Raw genomic sequence first — 21452 nt, forward strand, 5'->3', positions numbered from 1 at the left:
TCAAACGTGCTGTTAGGACGCAAAAGCATGCACGGCATCAGCCGTGCAGGGAGGTAGCAGAGAGGACCTTGGAGGGTAAGACTGTGGGCAGCAATAAGAGCTAATGGTCATCTTTGAGCAACCTGATCTAGTGGGAGGTGTCCCTGCCCATGGCAGGGGGTTGGAACTGGAGGATCTTTAAGGTCCCTTCCAAGCCGAACCATTCTATGATTCTATAATGATTTTCTCAAAGCTGGGAGAAGGAAGTGACATGGGATGACCTGGAGAAGGCCCTTGGACAAGAGCCAGCAAAAGAGAGAGGTCAGGGATGGGTGAGGACAGGCTTCTGGGGGAGAGGGACGGGCAGGCAGGGGCTGGGGGACAAGCTTGGCTGGGGGATGGAGGGTCGTGAGTCACAGCCACGTGAGTTCCCAACAGCTGAATGCTTACACGTGCGAGTCCTTACACCCGAAATTACCTGCTGGAATCCTGGCTGAGAGCTCGCAACAGACTTCTGCTCATTTTTCAAAACAGATCGTTTATGTGACCCCTTCGGTCCTTGTTTCTATGAACAGGCCAAACAAGTTCTAAGTGCCAACATACTGAAGAAGTGGAAAAGTTAGTTTATAGAAGGGAAAAAAGGGGAAGGAAAAGAAAAACAAAACCCAAGTTATTTCCACAATGTTTGCATTCCCATGTCTTAACCACAGTATTCCCAGCACGCGGATTTTTATGGTGCATCTGAAAACCAACCACAATGCAAAAGGAACTTCAAAGTTTTTAAGGAAAGCAAAGCCGGGAGGGAGATGTGGGGAGGGGAGATCTGTAGAATAACTCAGTTATTTAGAGGTCTTTAGTTCCCTTTTAGCAGGTTGAAATAGCAGGACGTGACCAAAATACATGGTAAGTGCAGCTCCTTTGTCCCTCTAGTTAAAGCAAAGGGAGTCCCGGTGCTGCGGGTGTTACGCAGGCGGGGACGGGGGCACGTTGGGGACTGGAAGGTGTCCTGTGCTGTACCTGGTGGTGGGTCGTAGCTGGAGAGAGCTGTACCTGTGGAATTACGTAGGATGCGCGGGTGTGGAACATCAGTCATGCATTTTACTGGACAAAGTATGTTTAAGAGGCTGAAGGGATTAGTGCCTTTAGCTGCCGTAAAGCTGTATAGCTACAAACAGCAAAGGTTGCGGCAGCACCTCCCTACTCATCACCCACACAAAATCCTTCCTTATTAACAGCAGATATCCATTGCACAGCCTGGTTTATCCGCAGTAAATAAATTGCATTTATGGCATTATGGCTTGGTCGTAACCCACTGCATACCCAGTGACTCCAGAGACCGGATTTAAACATTGCCTCAGCCGCTAGATTATGGTCTGACCTATTACCGCTGCAAGACCCGAAGTCACATTTCTGCTGGTGAGAAAAATCCCTACTTTCCCTTGCCGGGTGAACTGCCCTGGGGTTGCAGCGTGGAGCAGCGCGCGCCGGCATCGGGCTGCTACCAAGTGTAAGGGTTGTCTCTGCAGCGATTCCTTCCTTGAATAGCAGCAGTCCTGTTTGTAAATACCCGATATCCCACCTTCAAAGAGTCTGGCGCCAAGAAAACGGGTCGCGATTAGGAAACGTAACACTAATGAGCAGATACCTGCAGAAGACCTCTAGCCCGTTTGGCTCCTCGCAGGCTGCGGGTAAATTCAGCCAAGGATCCAGTGAACCAGGCTGCTCTGCCCGGGCTGGACTCCTCTAACCCGGCGTCGTGCCGAAAGGTAGCCAAGCGCGATGGAAGATTTTTCTAAGGAACTCTTATTTGTATTCAGGGGTTGAGACTTTCTGGGAAAATTTCCCAAATTAAATGGAAAACGAATTCCTTTAAGCCGCCTAAGCATGACTGACATGACAAATGGTGAGGTGGCTACCTGGAGCCGTGGCCGCCTGTCCTCCCTGCTCGGTGTGCTGGGCTCGGCACCTCCTCTTCGTAAAATCACTGGGGTTATTGTGTGCCTCTCAAACCTCTGCCTGAGCCGCGGACCAGAGAGACACTCTCAGCTGGCTGGAAACAGCGTAATTTTATCAAAACCAGTCAGGAGGTAGCAGGGTGCATCAGGCCGCTGCGTTCTGGTGAGTTTTTCTGTGGCTTTTTTTATTGCATTACACGGGTTTTCGCTTCGGGACTCCAGTGCCTCTCCCTCGTGGTTTCGGATCTAACAGCATGCGTCGCTGCAGTGAGCGGAGTATCAACGCGAGCGCTCTGCACCGTGCTCTTAACGCAGAATCAATATGATTTTTGTTACGTTACTGTCAGCTCGGCTTCTGTAAAGATCGCGGATCCGCTGGCTGAGACGTTGTGTGTCTCCAGTGCAGGAGACCGTCATCGCCGAAAAGGCAGTCAAAACTATGACCCCAATTTAAGGGAAGAGAACAGAGCCCTGGAAATAATAGATTTTCAAGAAAGCATAGCTCCTACAATTGGGGATAGCTAAAGGTGTTCCCTGGGCATTGAATTTATGTGGCCAGGCTTTCAGAAGCGCATCCTGAACCTCCCAGATTTGAATTTTTCTGCTGTAACCAGGGGGAATTCCACAGGTCCATCCTTTCCACCAGCGTCGCTATGTCCCTATTAGCACTGACGCTGCGTGGCATCTGTAGGACATCTGGATGTCAGGTGGCCTGCTGAAAGCCAGGGGGGTGTATTTTGGAATACGGGGTGTGCCCAAGAACCTGGCTTATCCATTTCCAGGGTAAATAATCCCTGCACGCACGCAGTGAACAGCACAGTGCGTGCACCACAAGGCTGGTGCCTCTCGGGTATTCCAGGCTCGAAGCCGATGTGCCAGACAGCCGATTTGCACTTGGCGCTCACGTTTCCATCCCAGGCACGCGTGGCTAACCGCACACATGCTTCGGGAGCGCGCGTCCCGATTCCCTCTGGGATTCCCCGATAAGAAATACGGCAGCTCTGACCTCCCGTTTCGCATGTCACGATGCTGCGAAGCACCACGGCTCCGCAGCTTCCTGTTCGGGTGAGGGCGGTCCTGCCTCTGCCATCGCTGCTGCTGGGGAGCCGCCTTTGAAGACAGTCGCTGTGACAGCCAGTACCAGCTTATCTATCCCTGCGGGCTGTTTGCCACCACAGCGTCCTCTCCAGACACGGCGACAGCAGCAGTCTCTGGGCTAACGAACCATTGCTGGCACCCCAAGCAGATGCCAGGAGCCACTTCCCAGGCTGTGGGTCCATCCCGTGTGACGGAGCTCCTTTGCTCTCCGAGGGTTTTGTCAACACCTCGGTATTATTGAAGTGTTGTTTTTAAAGTCAATTTCCTTTTCTTTTCTTTGTAGTTTATGGAGTGTTGCTGAAGACCTTCTCCCAGGCTACAATGAGGATCAGTTCCAGGTTTGCAGTCATATCAACAGTAGGTTCGTGATTTATTTCTGAGGTACCTGTGTAATTACCCGTACCCCGCGCGCCCCTCCCATTCACACGGAGTTTCCCTGTAGCTAATGAGCCTTCCCAGCGAGGAGAAGGAGGAGGACTGGTTCACTAACCCCCCGTGCGAATGAATGAGCTTCTAAAATGAACCCAACCTCCATAAAGACAATGTGTCCCAAAAGCTGTCAGGCCTTATTGTAAATGTAAATGGCTCAGCTTTCTTAAACTGAACATTTTTGCCAACAGCATCATGTTGATATTCTTTTTTTCCCCACTATTTCTGTTTTGGTCAAAGTGGTGATGTGTTTGTTTTGCCATTATAGCTTCTGTCTTCTATGCCAACGCATTACCTATGCAAGGCAAGGCTCGGCCAGTGGTGCAGAGCTTCCAGCCCCAAAAGGTACTCTTCAATATTTGGATACCTGAACCCAACATGCGCTGACCCTGGGAAATGTTGGGAGCAGTGGTTGTGTTTCAAAATCATGAAATGCTGCCTTTGATATCAAGTTTAAGTATCTTTGCCCGCAATGATGGGATGAGCTTCACCAACCTCGAACCAGTTTTGGATATCTTTGCGGGGTTACGTTTTTGCGCCAGCTGCGTGATTCTGGGCGCATCCGTACGTTACAGAGAGGTGACGCACAGCAGAGCCCGTCAGGGTACCTGGAGGAGGTGCGAGGGACCATTTGGTAGCCCGTTAGAGCAGCCAGCTGGTCGCCAGCCCCATTTGTACGAGCTAGCCCAGCGTGGGGCTGGAAGCCGAATCTGGCAAGTGGATGGTGCCAGCTGGTGACCCGGGTGGCGGCCGGTGGCCAGCCCGCCTGCAGAGCAGCCCGGGGCAGCCTTTGAACTCTGTCTGAAGCGAGCTGTGCGTTGGCCCCCAACGTAAATGAGAGCAGCCTGGAGACTGTTATAAATTACAAGAGTGCTGTAGCCCCAGAGGCAGGCACACATCTGGCCAGGCTCCCGCCGGGGGAGCGGTGCTGGAGGTAGTGCGTTGGCTCCGTCTCACAGTCGGACTTCCCTTTACTGGGGTGATCTTCTCATGCTTGCTTGTACCGGGGTTGGGCTATCAGAGCCGGGAAGTCGTTTCCATCTTCGCTTTTCTGGAAATATTAATCCGGCTGTAAAGTGTTGTCAGGCTCCGTGCCCGCGGTCAGCCCACTGACCGACCCTTCTCTCCCCGTCACCAGCAGCTCTCTTCTGGGTTCCTTGGCGAGGACCTGCCCCAGCGCTGGCTCTTTTTCTGCCTGGGCCGTGGATCAAAACCAGCGAAAACAACTTCAGCTGAGCTCCGGGTGCCGTCCGAGTTCAGACACCCTCTGCTGATGTTGTCCAGCCTTTGTGCTGGGTTGCAGGGATGGTCTTAGTGAAGATGCTCAACGTGGGTGGAGGTCACCCAGACTAACATCCCTTTGCAACCTTGCGCCCTCCCTGCACGGCTCTGAGGAAGGATCAGGGCCTTTTACGTTTAAACTGTCTAGACCTGAGATACTGTTCTACATCTGCTGCTGTCGTTTCAGTTTAAAAGATTTTAAGCTTTTACATTTTTCTCTAATCACTTGGAAACGAGTTTTTGAAAAGGCAACCAGGAAAAAACCCACCACACCAGTGCAAACTACTCCCGAGCCCTGATAACGTCACGTTTTCCTGAAACGGGGCATAAACAAAGCAGCCGGCAGCTCTGGAACGTAATGAATTCTCCTATTGATACAAACCGCTTAATTCACTTATCTGCAGGTAATTTAGCCACTCCTGAGGACGAAAACCCTTTTAGGTGTACTTCCCCTCGCGCAACTGAGGTGGAGAAGGAGGAGCGTGGGCCGGTCTGATCGGCGAAGGGCAGCGCTTGGCCGCCTGGGTGCTCACCCTCGCCGAGCGCTGCCTGGGCACTGCTCTGGTTTCCCCTACGAATTAAGCGGTAATCAGTAATCACCAGCCTTGATGTTGGCTTTCTGCACAGGAGGAAAGTTCATCTTTTCATTTCAGTGCCCCCGAGTATCCCGAAACTCTTCAACTGGCGGAAAAACGACGTGGAAAAAAAAATGGACAGAATTGCTTTTGCTGTATATTCAGGTAAATTAGTACGATTCCAGATAGATACGCTGATGTTTCGCCTTTTACAAGCATAATTCTTACCATCAGATACGAGGTTTGGAGCATTAAACGTTTGGGATCTGGAAAAAATTGCCCCTACTGATGGAGTCTTTTCAATCTGACAACCAGGTCCCCCTCCCGCATCAGTCCCCTCGTCCCTGATGCTTTAGAGACCCTGCTCTAAAAGCCTCTTGTCTCAAAAAAACAGGGCATTTCCAGGAAAAGGAAGAGCATTCCGTTTTTTACCTTCTCAGCCTCGTCGAGTGGGAAATAGGATTGTTCACACAAAGGCTGAGCCACTGCCCGCTGGGCTCCGCTCTCTGCCGTGGATTTGGGAAGACAGAAGATACTAATTATAGCAACAAAAGGTTTGTAGGCATGCTTCAATAGTTGCAAGACCACTTTAAAAATATTGCACAAAGGAAGGGTTTTCAGAGAGAGCGCGTACCAAGTGGACGATAATAACGAAGTGGTAGCGCTGACAGAGATACTGGAAATTTCAGAGTTTTGGGGAGAATTTCTAAAAAATCAGGTTTTCCAGATGAAAGCCCGCTTTTATTCTGCCACTTTGCTGGGGGCCTGGTAGGAGTTGGAAGCTGGGAACTAGATGCTCCTATTCCTCTGCAAAACACGACACGTTTTGTAGTAAAAGGTCATCTCCCAATTCTCCTCACCCATCTCCCAGTTCTCCTCACCGTCTCCCAGTTTGGTTTGGGTTTTGGTTTTTTTTCCTAGAATTAAGGCCTTGAGATGAAAAAGGAACGTTTTGAGGAATTCCGACAGCTATCACAAAAGATTGAAAACTCGATTATGGAACAGATCCGTAACTTTTCTTGCGGATGTGAGATAAATATCAGCCGTCTGTGGCACCTGTGCGGCACACGGCCCCGTGGGTACCCTCGGTGGTGGAGGGCTGCGTGAAGACTCGCCTGGCCACGCTTACTTTGTCTTTCTTCTGCCGTCTTAACGATCTCTTCATTTATTTGATCGCGTATTCAGGGCTGAGCGTAGCTCCCGGGAAATCTTGGGAGAATTCAGCTGACCTCAGCAGACCTGCCCGGGAGAGTGAAATTCGGCTGTTTGCATCTGCGGTGGGATGTTCCGGAGTCCTCCGGATGAAAGGTGCTACGGAGGTATGGAAAAATTTAATTTCTTTTTAAGCGCAGGGGGTGCACGGGACGGGGAGGAGGCCTGTGCATGGCTATGTCAGCCTGGGGAGTACAAAGTGCCTTCCCATATGGTCAGTTTTTAGGATTTCTCCTGTTTCAAATCTGCATAAATGGCCCACTCAAGGAGGCCCAACTATTAAAAACAGCTGACAACGAAAAAGGGGGAGGTGAACGCCAAGCAAGCAGCAAGTAAACTATGTAACTGAGCTGACAGATGGCAAATTAATGTTGTCAAATAGAAAGAAGTACATAAAGCTAAGGAGCACTATGACCAGATTGCTTTCTTGCACATGAAGTCTTTAATCATATGGATATCCTTGCTATTTTTACTCTAATGAGACTGGGAAAGAAAAATAAGACTGAGGCATCAAATTAAAGACGAATTTGCTTGGAATCCGCAAGAAATTGAAGCTTTTGCAGAAACGAGGAGAATTATTTGCCAGGCAAAATTAGTGTCACAGATGAACTTGTTTGTGCTTCTGAATTTTGACATGTTTATTTTATTGGTAATATTGCTGTAGCGAAAGAGCGTAACAGGCACTGTAGGTAAGCAGTCAAAGGAAGTCGAGTGAAAACTGATGTTCATGGAGCTTTTCGCCCTTAGGCAAAGGCAAAAAAAAAAAAAAACCCAACCCACCAAAACCCTTCCATCTACTCATTGGTAAAAGGAAACAAAAAAAAAAAAAAAAAGGAAAAAACGTTTCTGTTGTAAGATACGACTTGATGCAATGCCAATGGGCCAAGTACACTGACGTAAAATAACTATTTGTCCATCGCGAGTTTTATGCTGAGAACACAAATTTGCTTTGTTCCATGTATGTCTTTAATGGTAAGTGTGAGGATGTCTTTTAATCAAGAGGTTAATGTGGGCTCTGACAACTATTAAGGTATTCACACCTCTGATTAAAGGGAGAATCGGCCTGTATCTGAGCAAGGAGCTTGGTAAACAAATACATCAATCACGGGAAAATATCCCCCGGTATGTGTGTGGTCAGAGAAAGCCAGCCAAGGCAGTTAAAAGGAAGCAATTTTCCACAGTGCTTGGAGGTAGGTAATATAAAATAATCCATAATTAAGTTTAATCGTGGCTTATCAGACCTTTCTAGGACTGCGAGCATTGCGGTTCATGGTTAACGTATTACGTTTGCTCTAAGCTTTCTCTGATGCCATTTCATTGATACTACGAGCCCGTTTTATTTGGAAGCGGCAGATGCGACAGCTCCGTCGGGAGGCCAGATTCCTTCCTGATACAACTCAGGATAGGTGCAGCAAGCTGCGATATGACGTGGACTAGATCCTCTGCTGATAAAGACGGGGTTTGCTCAATGGAGCCAATGGAGCGATCCAATTCACACGTAAGAGCCTGGCCCGGCTCTTGCGCCGTCGCTGTCTCATGGCCAGATCCAAGACCTTAAGTCTTTCTGTTGGCTTAAGCTAGAAGCTGCTTCAAGCCCAGGGACAGTCGTTCTTTTACTAGAAGGGGAAAGCGGTGCCTGCTACTCGGAGAGAAGTACGTACCCTTCTCTTCTTGCCTGCACCAAGCAAGGAACAGCCTCTGAGGGGGTCGGGCCTGGGCGAGCGATGGGAGTACAGCAGGTGAAACGGTCGTTGGTGGCCAAGGCTGTTTGCTGTCACTAAAGAAGCCTGCCGTCCCCCAACCCGTGCAGCCTGTGGGTTTACAAAATGGATTGACGTCAGCAGAGCGGAAAGACATCTCGTTGCTGCAAATGGCCTTCCCATCACTATATTTTTTCTAAGTCTTACGGGAAGTGGACTGTCTGTTATTTCAGGCTGTCCTGTGTTAGGCAAGTTGTCCTTTCGTGAAACCGATGCCAGGTAAATACAGAAGCGCGAGAGGAAAATGGTGTTCAGCCTCTGCGGCTTCAAACTGACCCAGCTGCGGGGGGTCACCAGCTAAACCAGGGGGCGGCATCCAAAGCCCTCCAGAAGCCGGGCTTCAGCTCTAGGCATGAGGTGCCGTCAACGAGATACCTGCCGAGAGCAGGAGACGACAGCGATGGTGAGGAGAGAAGCTCGTCGCTGAGCACCGGCGCCAGCGTTAGCAGCTTCACACACTTCGTTAAGTACAGTGTTGAAGATTTTTTTTTTTTTCTAAAGGGAACAATTTGCCCAACTTTCAAATCCTAACATACTTTTTGCAGCGCACAGCCAGCGGCAGGTCACAAAGGAAACCAAATTCACCCCTTTGAACAGTATATTTTAGCAGAAACATTAAAAAAATTGGAGGCTGACGTGGGAGAACCTGGTAACCCATCCTAACCCGATCACTACAATCAACACTCGTGCTGGGAGAAAACTGATTTCCATCACTTTGGAGCCAGTGACGTATAACATCTCAACCAGTACCACTGGGATCTCAAAGGCTTTTAGTAAATCAGTTTCTTAGAGAATGATGTATTAAAATGACACCATCCAGGATTAACAGCTCTGGATACAGAAATAAATACAGCCTGGCAAACCGCGCCAATGGGCTAAATGCTAAAATCTCAGTTGGACCCTAACGAGGGTCGTCTTAGTGGCCTGTGGCCACTGGGACTTCTTAGGAATGTGTCTTCGTTTTCCCCAAAATGTCAAAGTTCCTGCGTACTTCTTAAAAAGAACATTTTCGTATGAGTAATCCCAGGGTTGGTCTTGCTTTTCGCAACTGCTGCTATATATTATAAGTATAGAACATTTACTTCGGTCTAATGCTGCAGATCTTTTTTCTTAGTGTCTCAGCATTTAACTGAAGCTGAACAAAGTTTTGCAGGCAGAGATTTTTGTTTCCCGTTTCAGAAAGAAATCCAGTCTGGAGCTAAGTGGGAACTTTTCATTAATCAAAACATGCCATTTTAATACTGTCAAAATAACTGCTCTTATGTACTGAGATGACATTTACATAATTTATAATCTTTAAAATCGAAACAACACCATCCTGAGTTTAAAAAAAAAAAAAAAAAAAAAAAAAGTAAAGTTCACTGAAATACAAAATATCTGATCTTAACTTCGATGAGAAAGTTGGAGAAAATATTCTGGGGAGGGGACGCGGTTTGAACCGCCGTTGTCTGCTTTGGCAGTTCTTTGGTGGACCGAAGAACGGGTTATTCGCAGAGCTCCCCCTCTTTAACTAGCTGAGAGAATATCTGTTGACTGTTTTTCAAAACCTGCCCTCGTGGCTTTATGTTTAAATGCTGTTTCGCAGTTTTTCATCCCGGCCATCATATTTTCCAGGTCCCTTTGAATTCAGGCACATCTGGACTTCGGCAAACCTTCCTTCATTTATTTTCGCTCTGGCCTTGCTGAGCTGTGCCAGGGTTTCTGTGAGCGGCTGCGTGATTCGCAGGCTCCGCGGCCGCCAGTGCCAAGAGTCCTCCGCATCCCCCCAAGGCTTGTGACTCCCCGCGGCACTCGGGGATCGACTCCTCATCCGCTATCACCGCGTTTCCACCAAAAATCCCGCTCCCCGCCTTGGCCCGCGAGCAGATGCAGGCGTGCTGAGAGAGGGGAGGACAGGACGGAGAGCCAGACCCCCGGGACAGGCCAGCTCTCTCGGTAGGTGCAGAGTTAATGCAAGCGCTTCGTTTAAGCGTGTCCTAGCGCAGCTGTCTCATTTTAGGCATGTGCTTAAGTAGTTTTGTGAATCAAGGCTTTAGATTTCTCAGGCCAGGATCGCTCTCCCTGCAACGCTGGGGTCTAGCACGGTGAGAAATGGGGTTTTGTTCAGGCTTCAAAGGTTGATCATGATCCAAGTAATAATAAGTAATTTGCAAAGCAGCAGGAAAACCAGTGTAGTCCCTCGGCTGTCCCCGACGTGCCTCGGTTTTTAAGGACCAAGGGCTGTAGGGAATCCTCTTTATCCCAAAAGACAAGGCCTTGGAGGGAGGTGGCAGCCGTCCCTGCTCCCGCTTGACCCTGGCGCAGGATGGACCTGTGCCCACCCGGCAGAGCGGCTGGCACCTCCCTGCTTGGCCACGGCTTTGGGCTCAGCTCTTCCAGAGCTGCACCCATAAAAACAACAGCTAATAAATGGTGTTTGCTATTTCTTTGGTGTCAGGGTTTAACCCCAGCAGCACTAGGCACCAGGCAGACGCTTGCTCGCTCCCCTCCAGTCAAACGGGGGAGAGAATTGGAACAGTAAAAGTGAGAAAACTCGTGGGTTGAGACAAAAACAGTCTCACAAGTAAAGCAAAAGCTGTGCATGGAAGCAAAGCAAAACAGGGAATTCGTTCCCTGCTTCCCATCGACCGGCAGGTGTTCAGCCATCCCCAGGAAAGCCGGGCTCCATCACGTGCAACGGTGGCTTGGGAAGACAAAACGCCGTCGCTCCAAACATCCTTCCTTCTTCTGCCCCAGCTTTACGTACTAAGAACAACAACATATGGCATGGAGTAGCCCTTTGGCCAGTTGGGATCAGCCATCCCCTCCCAGCTTCTTGGGTACCCCCCGCCAGTATAAGAAGCCGAAAAGTCCTCGACTGCTCAGCAACAACTGAAATATTAGTGTGTTATCAACAGTATTCTCATCCCAAAGCCAAAACACAGCGCTATACCAGCTGCTAGTAAGAAACTTAACTCTATCCCAGCCCAAACCAGGACATTTGGCAAAAGGAAGAAAAGCTACAAAGAAAACACCTACAATCGATTATTATTTTTTATCGTGGTTGGATGGGAGCTGAAGGTCTATCACAAAGAAGCTTCTTTGGCTTCAACTTGACACTAGATTTCAGTCGGTCCAATGGAATTTTAATGCTAAGGCCAAATATAACATCAAATAATGAAAAACTTCAATGGTAAACATTAACACAAACAGGCATCGAGTATATTAAACATCTTTCAGAATGCAACAGGCCAAATCTGCAAATTGGGAACAGGTCCCTGAGCTGGCACACTATAAAAGCAGGCTTCAGTTTGCCATCTCCGGGACCTGCCGATGGAATACAGTGTATATCTGAGCTAGACTCCGTTACGTGTTTAGATTTAACTCTGTGTCGCATTGATTCAGCTATTTATTTTGGCTACGAGGAGCCGGTGTTCAAACATGGGTGCCTTAAATGGGATGTCCGTAGCCCAAATCCGCGCTAAGGGGACTAAGTGCTTATTCTGTACGTCTGGCTACCGAGGCCAGCAGCTGAGCCCAAGCCTTGCGAAGCCAGCGTTGAAAAAGGGACCAAATTTTTCAAAACTCGGGGCCGGCAGCGTGTGCTTGGGGTTTTTCCAAACTGCAAAATCCCCTGCAGCGAGTCCCTTCTGGGCCACACCAAAATAAACTCCAAAAGTACCACATCTCAAGTTCTGTCCAGCTGAAATGCGTTAATTTGTTTCTCTTTGACTGCTTAGGGTTTAAGTGATTGCTACCGCGCATCAAGGTCGTGGTGATTAATGACTAAAAAGCATCAGCTGGGGGCTCGGCTGGCCTGTTTTGGGGGACGCCGCGTGGTTTTTGGTGACTGCGAGTCCGCCGGTGGAGAAACGGGCTGGATTGAGGAGTGGTGCTTCTGCTTTTCCCAGTAAGTAAATAATAAATAATATACGAAATACGCCGCGTGAATAAAATAATTTCTTAGCTATAGAACCGGTTCATGCGTGAACGCCCCCCCCATAGCATGCAAAGGCACATACGTGTCTCCTGAGCATTCTGTCCTTCTGTAGGCAGCTGGGCTGTATCCCAAATGCCAGCTTCCAGCGGGGTTGTTTTCCCCACTTTGATTTATAATTACCGATCACATGGGAGGATGGAGAGGAAAGGCCCGAGTTTTTGTTGGGTTTGTTTGTTTTTAGGGTTGGGTTGTTTTTTTTTTTTTTTTTTTTTTGTTCCTCGTTTAATAATTTAATTTGTATTCTGATCTTCAAATCCCAATAGCATCATGTGAAGTAGAGAAACTCGGCAGGGGAGGGGGGAGGAGGGATAGGGGAGGGAGCCAGGGCTTTCTGTTTCCATATGGTGAGCCTCTCCTCCTCGCCATCACAGCTTGTCATCTGTCTTCTTTTAAACTTCAGATCCCCTGTAAAAATCTTCCCAGCAAAGAATTGGGCCATAAATGTGACACAAAGACAGTCCAAGCGAAGAGATTACCGTGGGGTAATGGCGAAGCATGATTTCATTAGAGGATTTCTTTACGTGCGGGCATGGACGAAGCGCATAACCCGAGCCACGGCAACCGTGTATTTCTGAAGCGGGGCGCAGTGGCAGGAGCGATATTAATATTCTGGGGAGATAAGGCTGTATATTGCCCTTTCATTCACTCAGCAGGCAAAGTGATACGCGCCTTTCTCGTAGTCTAAATTGTGGCCAGATTAAATGACCGCCTTGATTTACCTGGTTTTAAAATCAATAATCATCGTGGCACAGCGGCGCTACCGGCCCCACTGCGTCACCCTGCCAGGGACCCCTCTGCGTTCACATCCCACCCGCAGATGGAAGGAAATTGTTCTAGTTTAGAGACTTTCTGTAAAGTTACAATACTCTCATCTCCTGATGTACAACCATGGGAGAACAGAACCACACGTTGCGCCTGCTTTTGCTGGGAGCCGAGTGCTGCTCACGCGCAACGCTCCCGAGCATCTTTCTTTCTCGAGTTGCTTCATGCGAACTGTACTTAAAAAAAAAAAAAGTTAATCGTTTATAATCTAATTCAGTGTAACGCAAGTCACCTCTGCAGCTGGTTTTCATGCATGCCCCACACCATGGGTCGTTCGCTGTGGGTGCGCGGGGGGAAGCTGGGGGGACAACGTTCCCTACAGCTCGTTTGAAGACTCTGGATATCATCAAAACACCGATTTCTGCAGAAAGGCCTCCTCTTCCTCCGATAGCTGAGAAGGGTCTGCTCTGGCAGAAATGGTTTGCATTGGCGGTGGGGCAGCGGTGCCATGGGGCAGGTCAGGAGGGGAGTTGGGGAGCGGTGAGGGGGTGCGTGGCCAGAGATGCTCCCGGGGGGCGAGCAAGGCTGCCAGAGACCTCAGCAGCCCTGCCGCAAACCACCCCTGGGCATCCCACGCCCGGGGCTGCTCTGCCCCACTCCATCTCTGTAAGGAGGTGAATAGGTTCGTTGAAATGCGTATGGGAACTCCTGGCTTGGGTCAAGGCGTGATGCTGATTTTAGCTCTGCGATAGACTGCTGGAGGTGCCAGTGTACCGAAACGTGACTTTGTGTCCTGCAGGAGACTCCAGACCAGAGCCGTCGCCTCTTTCTCTCCTTCAGCCATAGACGCGTTGGGCAGAAGACCCACAAGACAGAAGCAGAGGGTGCAGTGGAGCGCTGCTGTGGTGCAGAAACAGCTCGCGGCTCGGCAAGGACTCGGCCAGAGGAGGCTCAGTCCGTCCAGGTAAGGTGGCGTGGATACAAAAGCTCCTGTTGGGAGCTTCAGCCGTGCAGCCCTCCCCATACCCCTCCTCCTGCCCTCCCGGCCCTCCCCGGGACCGCACAGCCCCTTTAGCAGGTGCCTCTTTTTCCTTCCCTTCCCATCTGCGCCAGTTGAGATGGGGACATCGGGTCACCCCTCTGCAGCCCCCGCCGCGGGCAAACCCAGGTCTTGTCCCTCTTGGGGACTGCCCTGGACGGACAGAAACTAGCGCGGGGAACAAAGTGACCGGCTGGACCAGCCCCGGCGCTTGGCCTGTGCCGGCGTTTCCCGATGTTACTGCTCCGTTCCGATGAAACGTTATACAGAAAGATACAGGCAAAGCATTATGCTCGCAGCCTTTGCCAACAAGTTATGTTTTAATGTAATTTAACTGTAATCTCAGAGTGTTTTTGTTAGCTATAATTAGTAAAATATGTCTGTTTTCTGTGTTCCTTGAAGACGTCTGAACTCCTGCCAGTTCCCTATAGTTTTCCTGACATGCAGTGTAACAAGCAGACCACCAAAATGTATTTACCAATAACTGTTTATTTACATTCCATGAAATCTAATAACATTTGCTGCCTTCATTCGGGATAAATGCTGGCCAAAGTGTAAAGCATAAGAAAATAAACACTGCCTTAATTTCTAACCCAGTCCACAGAATATTTTATTTTTGCTCAATTTGCCCTGCCTGTTAGCATTTTGGCGTTCTGCTGCTTGGAAGTTGGGGGAAAAAAGAAAAAAAAAAAAGAAAAAAAGAAAAGTTGAAAAAGTTCGGTAATGTATCTTCCTGTTCAGTCCAAAACCTTGCAGGGGATTCCTGGACATTTTATTTTTCATTTCTAAAGTCTGCACGAGGCTGGTATTTCATTTCTTTGTTTTCAGCTCTCGCAAGCTTTTGAAACCATATTGCAGAGAAAATGGCCAGGGCACTAAACGGCAGCGGCGGTTGGTGTTGCACCGGTGCCAGCGTAAAGCACTTCTCGTTCTCCCAGAGTCATTGGCTTTGCCGGTGTAAAAATAATCAGAATTAGGTCTGTATCTTGTTACTAACCAAATCTGCTCTCGTTCAAGAGAGTGTAACTGAGGGCAGAATTGTCATCTCAAATCTTAAACAGGTTCCTCTCCTCCTGTATCTGGTTTTGTTTATATGAGTAGATGCTTTCTCAAAGCCCAGAAAATTCAGATGGTGGAGGGAGGAGAGGGCCCATACGACAGCTGTGGGCGGTATCCGCGGCTGGCAAAATCCGATGCAACCCCGTTAATGTCAGCGCCGCGGGGTCCCGGCCCAGCCGAGGAGGGGGCTCTGCCTGGTTCCGCGGTGCCGACGGGCTCTCCCGGGAGCGCGGTAGCAAGCGAGAGCCTTGCAGGAGCCAGAGCCACGCGGAGTCGCGGGCTGGCCTGCGACGGGCTGCGAACGCGCAGCGGGTGCCAGACCTTCACGGTGTCACGGGTGCGTTGTGCTAAAATGCGGGCAGAGAGCAGTACTCCTGCTGAGCCGAGCGGCGAGACGGGTTTCAGAGGGAACCGGAGTTCACGAGTCGCCTGGGCTGATCTGAGCCACGTGCGGCAAGGGGGAGAAGCTGGATGCCACCACGTCCCCTCCCAGGGCAAGGAAAGCCAGCAGAGCCCGGGCGGCCGCAGCTGCGGGGTGCCTGAAGACCTCATGCGTTTGGCTGCCGTTGCCGCTCCTCAGCTGCTGTGCCAGCGCCCAGCGTCTGCCGCTGCCAAGCTTCGAGCTGTGCCACCGCTCTGCAGCCAGCGCCGGGCTTTGCTCCCGCCCGAAGGACCCAGCTTTGCAAATTCACCCAGCGTGGGATCTGGGGGTGCCCGTCACACCCTCTGGAGAAGGTCTGTTCCCTAGGGCTGAGGTCTGAGAAATCCCGGTCCCGATTTGGAGAAGCCTTAGGTCTTGGTGGGGCCAATAGTCCCTTTTCCTGGGGTGCAGGGACGCCGCTGTGTCTTTGGAGGAACCGGCTCCTGGAGGAGCTCCAAAGCACAAGGGAGACCATGGTCCTGCTGCAGCTTTGGAGAAGTCGTTTTTAAAGCTGTTCCCTGGAAAGGAATCTCCACCTTTCTTTACTTCTGGTGTAACTGGTATTTTGTTAAGGCAGGGGCCGTTTGCACTTTCCTAGATGCTTTCAGTTAGGGAGCTCCATACACTGAATGTTGACGAAATAAACCTCAAATTAAGAGTTGTCCAGGAAATGCTGAGCGGCCCCGTTCTGTGACGGAGATCACAGGACACCTTCTCAGCCACATGTTTCCAAACTGCCTTGGGCTCTCTTCTCTCTGTACTCGCTTAAATTGAGGGTAAAACTTGCCCTGCCTTCCAAACGAGGGCAAAATTTCAAAGATCTTGGAGGGCTTCCTTGAAAAATTTCAGGCTCAAAGGTAATAAAAGTGAAATTCAAAATCCAGTCCAAGCAAAACCAGACGCTGGTGCGGGGTGAGAAGCCTGCCCTGTCAGAATCTCCCTCTCAACACGGCCGTGGTGGCACCGTGCTTTTTTTTCCCCTGACAAGTTGCCCATCTACCCAGGCTTCTGGCAGAGCTCAAGGATAGATCCTCGGGGATAACTAAGAAAAAAAAAAAAAACCAACTGAAAATTATAGGTTACCCATCTTTGGCTTTTCTTTGATTGCATTTCTGGGTTCCTGGCGTTTTCTACGTTGAATTTTGCCGTGGGCAAGGCTTGCGTTGTAACTGGTTGTGGAGCGGAGGAAGGAGAAGGGTTCAAAAGGCACTAAAAGACTGAGAGAAGACTTCTCTCCTGCTGGCCGCTCTCGACAGACAACGCACGCCGCAGCATTCCTTCATTGTTCCGGTAGGCTGCTCGGTAAATTGAGCTGTAAATAACTCCGTAAACTTGTTTACTGCTAAAATCGCGTTTCCGAAAGCGGAGAGCTTTCTTCAAAAACGAGCGTACGAAGACGCAGCCCCTCGTGGTGGGGATGGACGACGCGGGGCTGGTCCTGCCCTCCCGCCGCTACCTCGGCAGCTGCTTTCGCTTACGATTGGAGCGGGTGGTTTCTTGACCCAACGCCTTGGGCGCAGCCAATGGGGGGGCTGCCACGTGACCCAGCCGCCGGCCAATCAGCGGGGCTGGTTTTGAATGTTAAACGCTGCTGTAAACCAAGCTGGAGAAGTTGGAGGCCAAGAATGTTTTCCGGAGATCGTTATAAATAATGGGAAGCGAGGGGGGAAAAAAAAGTTTAAAAAAAAAAAAAAAAAAAGGCAAAAGAGATAATTGGGATGTGCTGACAGAAAGAAAAACCAGAGCAAAGCGCTTTCACGCCGTGTTTACAAACATGCCGTCCCCCAGCGGTTGCTGGAGTTTCACGGAGACGCGGCTTCGGAGCGGGAGAGGAAATCACCTTAGGACTTTTGGACCGCGTGAAAAATTTTGCGGAGACAACGGCTGAAAATAACAAACCAACCCAGCAATAACAAAATCCCTGGGTTAGAAGGGATATTTCCTTCGTCGTGGGGGATGGATTCACATGGATGCGACTGAGCGCAATCCCCAGGCCCCTAGTCATCAGCCGCTTTATTGCAAATTGTGGTTCTTTCTCATTTAGGCTGCAAATTTCTTCAATTTGCTCTCGGTAAAAGCAACAACAGAAACCCCGTCCTGACAATCTGGGCCCATTGGCGGCGGTGGGAGATTCCCCATGGATCTCAGCGGATCCAGACTTGCGCCCACGGATTTCAGCAGCGCCTTGGGACCGCCGAGCGCGGCAGGAGGCCAGGTCCAGTGGGGGAGATTTTGTTCTTTAATTTGGGGTTTTTTTTGCTGAAGAAGCAGCACACGCTTCCCATGAGGTACCTGCTGTCATGGGGACGTTGCCGCTCAGCTTTCTGCTAGGCATTTTTACGTAAATACTGGCTACGTTTTAAAATATTTACAGAGTATAGAAATACTGCAGTGCGTAGAAATGATTTAAGAGCAGCTTTTACACCGTTCTAGCTGAAACCGCAACATGGCCAAAATTATAAATAACGTAGCCCAGGAACATTGAGGGGTTTTTTTAATTTACTGGGACTCGTTAAAGTAGACTGGTCTCCTTTTTTTCACTTGAAATTGGGATTCTGCGCAAAGGTGTACGGAGAGCGCGGAACTGGACGGGCTTGAAAGGTCGCCCGGCTTGAGCGTCCCGCTGCCCCCAGCCGAGCGTCGGCTAAATCCCTTCGGCAGAGGAGGTGGAAAAAGTAGGTCAAGCTCCACTCACAAATACACCTCTTACGTGTCGCCAATTCTAACGAAATTAGGGAATGAATCGGTATTAAAACCTGGGCAGAGGAGATCAAAACATGGTCGAACTCTCACAGTGAGTCCAGCTGTAACTGCTGACTAGTCCGTGTCTAAAAAAGCCGTAGAAATAAAGTAAAATAGACCTGTGTGTTCTTAGAGGGGGGGAAAAGCAGCAAAAGCAAGGGATAAAAAACACCCCCCTTCATCCAGCGTTTGGTGCAGACGCAGCCCGGGAGCCTCTCCTCGTCCGTACCCCCGCCCCCTGCTCCTGGCTCCCTCTTTCCAACACTCCAGCTATTTTTTGGTGATTTATTTCACAACCAAAAGCTGCTTTGCAAGAAAAAAACAAAACAACCACCCAAAAAACCGTCTGATTCATCCAAGCAGGACCCGGTCTAGCGTGAATGCAAACAGCGCGGGGCCAGGGAGCAGCTGCCGGAGGGGCGTTTCTGGGACATCATTTCAGCCCTGACCAAAGGAACTTCTGTTTTTTCTTTTTTTTTTTTTTTTTTTTTTTTAAGTACCCCGACAATTAGTGGTAAAAAGGTCACTAGGAAAAACGAGTTGTGTGGTTTTGCAACTTTGCATTTTAAAAAAAACAAAACAAAACACCACGCTTCTGGCACCGCGTCCCCCCCCGCCGGTTGGCAGCCTTTCCGCAGAGCGAATCGGATAAGCACGCGGGCTGAGAAGCCCGTTCACGTCGGTCCCTCCAGGTCGGGCTTCTCCTCGCGTTATCAGGGTATTTGGGAGTTTGTGTTGCACCTGCCTGCAGTACGGCTGGCTGGAGAATTAAAAAAAAACAAAAAAAAACCCAAAAAAAAACCACAACAAAGAAACCAGGGGTTTAATGTTCCCTCGGTCCCGGCTTCTCACCCTCCCTGAGCCCTGGAATATATCATTTACAATTAAAATAGAATGAAATCGAATTGTGAGATCATTTCAAAGTTACTGACCCCAGTGTTTAACAGGTTGTGAATGTTTGCACGAAGGCTGAGGTGGTAGAAATATTTCATTCCATATTCTTTATCCTTCAGAGACCTCGGAGTAATAAACAATTAAGCTGAATTCAAACTCACCGTGGATAGCACAAATTCTCTTTTATTGGGTGTCCAACACGGCGCTTTTTCCTTTGCGCTCGTAAAGAACTGGGACCCAGGCTTGAGGCGTTATCAGAGACGAGGAAAGCAACTAAAAATTAGAGTTCCACTTAAGGTTTTGCAGTGAGAAATGATGTCAGATACAGCCTGGAAAGGAGCTGGCGCTATCTAATGACCCTGTATCCCCAGGACTTCCAAACCGGCCTTACTTCAGGCAAGTACGTCGGGGGCCGGGGGCCTCCTTAACGCCTTTAGGACTTGTCTGAAGCTCCAGTGGGCTTCATGGAAGAAGCAACAAGTTGTTGTATAAGGTGTTGAACTTCCAAGCCTAGTTCCCCATGGGTTTTGTCTTCCTTTTTGGTCTCACCACACTTTCCTCTCATCCGCGTGACATAACGCGGCTGCCTCCCTCTGCAGAAGAGCCTCAAGTGTAGTTGCATCAATGAGGTTTCTCAGTAGGATATTTTTACCAAAAAATGACCAGTGCCAATGACCAACCCAATCCATCTCTGGACTGGCTGTGGTCTAGAAATGAAATTATGTTTTCTAAAAAGTTGTTACAGAGATGTAATCCATTTTCTTCCTAATGGACAGGATGACTTGGGCAACGTGTTGGTGGAACTCCAGACGCTTTCAAAGAACATCATGATGGGATCCATAGCAAAACAATTAAGTAATACAGGCAAAACCCTGCTGCGTCTGGATTTCCCCGGAGGAAGACGCACTGGAGAGCACGGTGTGGTAGGTCCAAGGACAGTTTCTCGCTCTTTTTGCACCGAGCGCTTCCCACCGCCGCGATGTCTGGGTGGGTTTGATGAGGAGACCACAAAGGACACTACTGCCACAAACAGCAGAAAATATTAGACAACACCTATATTATACAGGCGAACAGAGCATTCAGTAGGAGCTCTCGGTGATGTCCTCTGGCACCGCAATCCAGATGTTGGAGCACACCGAAGCACTGAGGTAAAGCGATGGTGCAACTGAAGGGCCAACTGTTGGGACCAGGATCCTCAATGTACCCGACTTGTTCACCTGAGCTGGGGAGCGGGATTTCAGTGGGAATTTCTCTCAGAATAACTAAGGCCCGATTTGCCTCCAAACCCTCAGCTGAAATGCTTGAGCAAGCCCCAATTTTGTCTGTGGTTTTTATAATTGCTCTGTATCTTTCTAAAAGACAGCAACCTGATGCAAGTAAACAGTGACGTATTCCTCTTGGAAGCGAAGCATGACACAAACAAGACACGGGTGGGTGTCCTTCCCATTGCAGACAGCCCGGGAGGACACGAACGCTCCAGGACAGCCGGGGCAGGTGGAGTAGGTTGGGTTGGGAAGAACTTGAAACACCTGCGAGGGTCCATGTCATTAGGGGGATCTGAATTCATGCCGGTAGCTGAGCCGTCACAGAATGGTTCGGGTTGGAAGGGACCTTAAAGCTCATTTCGTTCCAGCCCCCTGCCCGGGGCAGGGACACCTCCCACCAGCCCAGGGTGCTCCAAGCCCCGTCCAACCTGGCCTTGAACCCCTCCAGGGATGGGGCAGCCACCGCTTCTCTGGGCAACCTGGGCCAGGGGCTCACGGCCCTCATACTTCAGCATCCTCCTTCAGCAGCATGGACTGATGCCGAAATCCCAATTTAAGCAATTTGAGTGAAGCTTCTCAAAGGAAACAGGTGGTGGGGCTGTAGCCGGCACCAAAGAGACGCGGCTCGGCTTGGCCGTTTCACCTGTCGCCTTACGGGAAATGCTTATGGTGTAGGGTTCAGGGATAAGCACATGAAAAAGGGGAAAAATTATCTGTTTTCTCTCTGGGTGCCGCTCCCTGGGGACGAGCAGATTCCCTCCGGCAGCCTCCCACCCCACCCGGCTGTACCATCAACCGGCAACGGCATCGGCGACTTAGGAAAATGGGGAATTGGTTAAAACATTGAGGCCTGCCCTCAGTACCATAACTGTGGCAGGCTTTACAGTGGTGTTTTGGGGGGGGATTCGCGGTGCTGTTGTCCATCCGTATGGAAACGCACCGGGGCAGGCGGGGGCTGGTGCCAGGGAAGGAGGCGAGCTCAGGTCGGGCCGTCTCCTCCGT

The 21452-nt window shown here is 49.9% G+C and overlaps 1 long non-coding RNA gene across 2 annotated transcripts; it reads left to right on the plus strand.

The window, feature by feature from the left end:
• The first annotated feature begins 962 nt into the window (after positions 1 to 962).
• LOC134522172 (uncharacterized) lies at positions 963 to 20290 on the plus strand. 2 transcript variants are annotated; one of them, XR_010072951.1, is made up of 4 exons: positions 963 to 6636; positions 12009 to 12178; positions 13830 to 13994; positions 19962 to 20290. It is a non-coding gene; the product is annotated as an uncharacterized LOC134522172 (long non-coding RNA). The 2 variants fall into 2 exon arrangements; XR_010072950.1 differs by lacking the exon at positions 19962 to 20290 and having other exon boundaries at positions 13830 to 14156.
• Positions 20291 to 21452: the final 1162 nt, after the last annotated feature.

The sequence above is a fragment of the Chroicocephalus ridibundus genome, chromosome 11, assembly GCF_963924245.1.
Source record: "Chroicocephalus ridibundus chromosome 11, bChrRid1.1, whole genome shotgun sequence".
In the NCBI taxonomy this organism is placed as follows: Eukaryota; Metazoa; Chordata; class Aves; order Charadriiformes; family Laridae; genus Chroicocephalus; species Chroicocephalus ridibundus.